At 43.2% G+C, this 6,745-nt stretch overlaps 1 protein-coding gene across 1 annotated transcript in view; it reads right to left on the bottom strand.

The window, feature by feature from the left end:
• The window catches only part of LOC109279249 (amyloid beta A4 precursor protein-binding family B member 2-like), a 21,264-nt gene that overhangs the window by 7,334 nt on the left and 7,185 nt on the right, over positions 1 to 6,745 (bottom strand). The window contains exon 2 of the mRNA XM_009280133.1: positions 2,090 to 2,204. The gene's annotated coding sequence lies outside the window, so the exon portion shown is untranslated. The remainder of the gene's footprint in view (positions 1 to 2,089; positions 2,205 to 6,745) is intronic.

Genomic DNA, 6,745 nt, shown 5'->3' with positions numbered 1-6,745 from the left:
AATGTGTAATATTAGCAGAAAAGGAACCCCCACCCCCCCACCCCCCCCAAAATAACCACTTTGGATGATTATTCCCTACAAATATATGACTGAGGAGGGACCCAGGGAAGCTAATAGAGGTTTTCCAAAGCTCATATATGAAACATTGCTATCTGCTTCTTTACACTATGACTGTTAACTGTAATTAAGCTATAAAGACAACTGGTGTTCCAGCTGATGACACGTGGTCTGAAGGTGCTTCTAGCAAATTTCTCCCTTTTTTTTTTTAGGTTTTATATTTTGAAAGTATTTTCTGTTACAGGGACACATGGTAATATTCCTCCCTGCAGATGAAAAACGATACATGCTAGCTTAGGAAGAAGCCCTGACTCAGCAAAGAGGTCCAGCGTGTCAGTTAGCACATGCCAACTGCTTCCCTGAATCAGGATTACATGTATTGCTGAATTACAAAGGAATGTGCTCTACTTAACACTATCCTGTTTTATTCTGTGTTACTATTAGCGCTATGGTTTTTAAATGCTTAGTTGCTCTCTTATCCAAAATTAATACCAGGAGTTTCATGTCATAGTTACGTATGTGACAGCTCTACTCCCTTTCCAATACTCTTGTGTATAGCTACCGTGGCATTTACTTGATGCTTGATGTTGACCTTACTGGATAAAAGCAGTTGTGGTAGGGCCTGAGTAGCATGTTTTTCCCTGCTAGACTTGTCGGAAACATCTGTGAGAATTGAGTTAGAGGAGAAAGAGGAGGGACGTAACAGGTCTAGGCTTTTCCAGTCAGCTACTGCTGCAGTCCCCGGTGTTAAAACTTCACCAAGCACAGCCTGCAGCGCTCTGGCCAACCTGAGCAGCTCCCTGAGTCCTGTCACCTGCATTTCCTCGGGCACACAAGCCCGCACAGACCTTCCAGGCTTTGCACAGTTGCTGGGCTACCTTCTGCCTCTGCCTCAGGCAAAACTCTGCTGCCCAGAAGGTTACAGTAATGCACACTGTGTAAATGCTCACGTTGTTTGCATGAAACATCTGCAGCGTTGCAAAAATGAAAAAAATTTAGACTATACAACTGGCTACAGAGGGAAATTTGACATCACTGATTCCATTCACTAACATGAAGACGAAACGTAAAAAGCAAATGACAAGCATACAGTAAATCAGCAGAATTTTAAAACCTGAAGGTTTCCCAGCTAGCTTTTCTGGAAGAGCTGTGACTCAGGAGGAAGGACAAGTTACGCAGGGATAACCAGTAGCGATCCCCACAGCCCGCTTTTCCTGTGGTGCAAACTGACATGTTTTAAGGAAAACCAAAATGAGCAGCATAATCGTTTTAAAAAGGGGGATGCAGCCTCAAATCCACCACAGCTAAATAAAAGAATAAAAAAGAGTTTAGATTGGTTTAACTGCCTCTCTATAAAGCATTTCAATCAGATTTGCGTGCTGTAAAGGATGTGCTGCCTTGCTACCGCTGCATGAAATGACCGTACAGAGGACACTCATCAACTGATCATGCAAGAAAACCAAAATTAATAACCAGGGAATGGTGGCAAATCTGTAAGGTAAAACGACTGAAAAGAGCAGTCCTCTCCAGCATTACAGACAACACTACCACAAGCAGGAACTAAGATCCTTTAGTATTTGTAACTAGAGTAGCTTCAACCCCCTCTTCTCCCTGATTTTTTTTTTTTCTGTGGGCAGAGTAACGTTAGCAACTATTTTCCTGTCTGTCCTGCAGGATAATACCATTGAACAATACCATTCAAACAAGGTCTGATTTACTTACAGAGTTTAACATCACCATTTATTATTAATTGAAGCTGCATGTTCTTTTTCCATTTTGAACCCGCAGCTTCTTTATTATTCAAGCAAACCTTCAGTCTCTATACACACTTGTCAAATCAAAAGCACATCTCATCCTCCTCAAATCTAAATGCTCACCCTCCCATTACTCCCATCCATTCGCATCCTTTCCTTTACAAATTCTCTACACTGTTTCTCATTGCCAGTGACAGAAACTAAACTAACACTGATTGTATGCATTAGGCTCAGGGACCTCTAAACAGACGAATGCAGCTGACTTTAAATCCACTTGCCTTTGAGCAGATTTCGTGTAAACTTGTGGCGATGGCTTTTGCGGGTGTGTCACATCGAAACACATGACATTTCAGAATTCTTGTGTCTTTGTCTCTTGCCACATAAGCAAAGTCTCTGTGTAAACAAAATAAATTGACACATTAGAAACAAGCAAAATTAATTAAGGCATTAGAATCAATAGTATCTCCAAAACAGCAAGTCCTACTTCAATTTAAGAGGTGTATGTCTCAGCTGTCAAAGAATAAAACACATGCCTTAAGACAAAGCAGATCTACAAATGTAATAACCTGCATACCCATGAAACACATATCTAAAGTTTGGTGCTTAATCTATATAATTAAAGAGCTCATTACAGTTTCCTAACCCTGGCAACTCACTGAACTTACAGCCTGTAATTCCAACTGCAATTATAAATACACAGGAAAATGTATTCAAATATTTTATTGAAGATGAAGTGGGGAGAGAATTACAAATTAAGACACAAAACACATGCAGCTCTTAAATGCTAAAAAATCCAAGAAACAGCATACAAGATTCTAGTTAGAGAAAAATCATATTTCAAAGGACTGTAAAAAGTGTTTAAAATATGCAAATAGTATTTAGAGATCTGGTTGCATAAGGGAGATGTGAACCTGCTGAGCTTGGCTCACACTAATTGGCCTAAATTTCTGACCTTATTTTTTCAAAAGTTAAATAAAGCTGCCCTACAAAAGAGATTTTTGCACTGTACCGGCTAGTCACCACGGCATGGTATAGCTTTCTAGCATGGGTGATGGAAGTGCCAGGATTATGTTTATTTCTTCTCAGGCTGTTTAAGAGTTGGAGCTCTTCTGAAAAAGTCAAAGTGGTATACTGAGTCGGGAAGAAGCCTGGCTTTGCCTGGTTGCCATCCTTGCTATACCAGACTCTCTGCTTCCTGGTCTTGCACCTCTGCTCTTTCACGTCCTCTGAGCAACCACAGCCCAGTTCTACTTTGTGACCCTCCTGCTATCTCCAGATTCCCCTGGGACTTCGCACCCCTAGCAGAGCTATGCTGAGTAGCCAACTAGAATTAGACCAGACAAGCGAAGCTGGAGCTCCCAACAGCCTCTTATGCCTGAAGTCTCTTTTCAGCGCCTCTCCTCTTTACACGTAAATAATTACCAGCAAGATTCTAACTAGAGAAGAGATAAGAGGGATATTCCTAAACCACAGGTTTTACATACAGGAGTACTTCAGTTTATACTGAAGTCTGTAAATATCCTGAGCAGGGTTTAATGTAGCATGGATTGCCAATTTCTTCGTTCACTGTAGATGCCCAGTGAATTGAAGAATTTTATACTGAAGTTACTCAGGGAGAACCAGAGACTGTGGGAGACGGATAGCTGGACTTCCACGAACATTGTCCTGCAGTTAAGTACCTTACCTGTATCTAATTCAGCAGCACTAGATTTTGTCATTAATGAGCCCTTGCAATGAAAGGGGCAGTTGCCCACAGCCCACAGCCTGGTGGGCTGCTCAGTGACAGGCACAGGTTGTTCCTCTGTTTAACTGCTTTGCAACCTGAAGCCTGATGAATAATACTTAAAAAAAAAACCCACAAAACTATCAGGACCTGGGATTTGGAAACAATTCCACATGATAGAACCAAGCAGAAACACAAGCTTGGAGGCACCTCTCCATCTCACTGCATCCCAACATGCGATGGCACGCATTAGGGCACAGCAGAGACAGGAGGCAGCGGGGCAGCACGTGAGCGTGGTGCCACCTGAACCCTTCCTGCATGCGGAACGCAGCCCAGAGGCTGCATTGGCTGTCGCTGGCTGCAGCACTGCCCTGCCAGCACGTGAGATGCAGGCACTCTGGGGAGGGACAGTGTTTCACCCAATTGCTCATGACTCTCAGGAAAGAAATCACAAAGCAATAATCCAGGAAGGTGCTGTCTATTACAGAAGATGCCCTGAGGTTTCCTAGCTCTATCCTGACCCCCAAGCACCTCAGCCACAATCTGGAAGAGTCTTTTGGCATGTTGTTCCCTTTTGCTGCACTGCAAGTTCATGGAGGTGCTGAGTTCCAGCTGGAATCTTGCTCCTGGGAAAAAGCTGATGCTTTTTGGCTCATCTGTACATGTGCCAAGCCTTGCTTTAGAATGGTTTCCTCCTAGCTTAATATTTCAAGAGCAAACTGAAGACTCCTAGCTGGACTCTAGTAATAAGACTACGAGAAGGGGGTATGGCTCAGCTATGGCCTATGAAAAATTAGCAGCTATGGGGGAAAAAAAAGAAACCAAGCGCCACAGAAAAAACCTTTTGAGATTTTTGCCTTTTGAAGCAAGCTTTCAACATTACTGATGCTCCAAAAAGATCTGTAGAGCAGGTATTTGGAAAAGCTCAGGTTCACAAAAGTCCCACAATATCCTGAGCTCTGAAGAGACCTTGCCTGGTTCGAGGGCTATAAGTGAGGAATTTCCAGACATCTTAAGCATTTTGGATTTTTATTTTCTATGTGTTTGGCTTTAGCTGCCATCTTTTCATAGAATCATAGAATAGTTTGGGTTGGAAGGGACCTCTAAAGGTCATCTAGTCCAACCCCCCTGCCGTGGGCAGGGACATCTTCAACTAGATCAGGTTGCTCAGAGCCCCATCCAACCTGACCTTGAATGTTTCCAGGGATGGGGCATCCACCACCTCTCTGGGCAACCTGTGCCAGTGTTTCACCACCTCAGCGTAAAAAATCTCTTCCTTCTATCTAGTCTAAATCTACCCCCCTTTAGTTTAAAGCCATTCCCCCTTGTCCTGTCGCAACAGGCCCTGCTCAAAAGTCTGCCGCCATCTTTTTTATAGGCCCCCTTTAAGTACTGAGAGGCTGCAATAAGGTCTCCTCGCAGCCTTCTCTTCTCTAGGCTGAACAACCCCAATGCCCTAAGTTTCAGACTTCACATTTTTGAGTCCAAATACCTTCCCTTACAAGTATTTTAACTGCAATACGAAAACATAGTTCACTTAACAGACATGGAACAGAACTTCATTAAGGTTTCCCCCCCTTTACATGCAAGAAAAACTTGCTGGCAGTGACCATCACTGCAGGGTAGTAAAGATGCATAACAAGCAGACTGCTGCGCACACCTTATTATTGGAATAAGGTCTATTCTTTTGGAGTGCAGACATAAGAGCTGAAACCTGTGTTCGCCTTAACTTAAAATAACATTGAAAGCCATCTATGTGACCATTACATGGCTATTTATTACCATTTACAAGTGTTTACCTCAAATCGATACTATTCCTTTGAGGACTTGTAAAGAAGTGATTTATGCATTCCTTTACAAGATGATCCTAGGAAGTGCATCCTGTGTTGTTTTGCCAAGTTGCTTGCACTGCGCAGAAGCCTGTTTGAATAAACAGAAATCTGCACAGCCCCAGGAGCAGTCTACAATACCAGGATTTCTAATTATAAGGCCACCACCTTCAAGGAGTTGCACAAACACAGAAGATAACTTGCCCCTTCTGTTAGCCATACAGCTATCTGTTAGAACCTTCTTTTATCGTCAATAAAAATTAGAGATAGGACAAAGCCACCAAAGCAAGTCATCGGGTCTTGGAGGACATAACACGTTGCCAGCAAAACCCATTTGTAACAGGCCAAGAAATTGCGGTCCAACCTTTGATCAGTAGCTCTGGCAACGCCCTGGCACACCACAACTACCCCGATAAACTACCATGCTTTGCTGTAGGAGACCATGTCAGGTAGAGCATCTCCACTGCGCTGCCAAGTTCCTGATGCATGGACAACCCCTGAGGTGACATTAAATCTCAGCCTGAAGAGAGTTTATCTGAGACCCAAGCTCAGCTGCAAGGATTTTCAGCCTTAAGGGAATCTGTAAGATAATACTAAAAGTGTTCAGTCAGCACGTTATGTCCCAGTGGAGGTAGGACTCAAAGGACTGCAGAGATAAAAATGAGCCAAACAATTAAAACTGCATACAACTAAAGACTGAATTCTGTCAGGATCAAAGATTTTAGCCATAAAGGAACACAACCCATAATTATGACCCGTAAGTGCAAAACACCTTAGATGAGAGTATTTTCAATGGCATTTTAAAGGCAGAGGTATACTGGGGGCAGCCTGCTGTCTCATTTCTCTCACAAGCATAAATTTACTTTTCTGATCAAAGGGGACCAATGTGGAGGGCAGCACTGACATTTAATGAGCTCACGCGCTTTTGGTAAGAACATTTCTCTGTTCCTGGAAGGCTAACGACAGCCAAATGAACGAGCTACCACGCAGAGCCCAGCTCAGTAACCTCTCTGAATGGTAAGACCTGTGGTGAGGACAGGAAGAAGGAGTCTGATGAGTGTTATGGATGCGGTATCTGTAGTGGGACACTCCAGGTAACAAGGGGACTGGTGTCACAGAAGTGCCTGCAACCCTGTTGTCCCTGTAAGAGGTGGATGACAACAGTCCTTATGAGACAGACCTGCTCTGCACTTGCCAAAGGGCAGATACTGCCCACAAAGATGTTATTTTTAGTCAAAATGCAATGTGTTGATTTTCTGACAGAGCTGGTAGCAACCCTACATATAGGCCACCTAACGCTCTCCTCCACAGACTGCTGCAGGACCTTTTTTTTTTTTTTTTTTTAAATGTTTTTGGTTTGAAGGGGCCTTTTATAGGCAATC

The sequence above is a fragment of the Aptenodytes forsteri genome, unplaced genomic scaffold, assembly GCF_000699145.1.
Source record: "Aptenodytes forsteri isolate BGI_AS27 unplaced genomic scaffold, ASM69914v1 Scaffold35, whole genome shotgun sequence".
NCBI lineage: Eukaryota > Metazoa > Chordata > Aves > Sphenisciformes > Spheniscidae > Aptenodytes > Aptenodytes forsteri.
The sequence above is the reverse complement of the archived record's forward strand: the minus strand, read 5'-3'. Positions and strand labels throughout refer to the sequence as shown.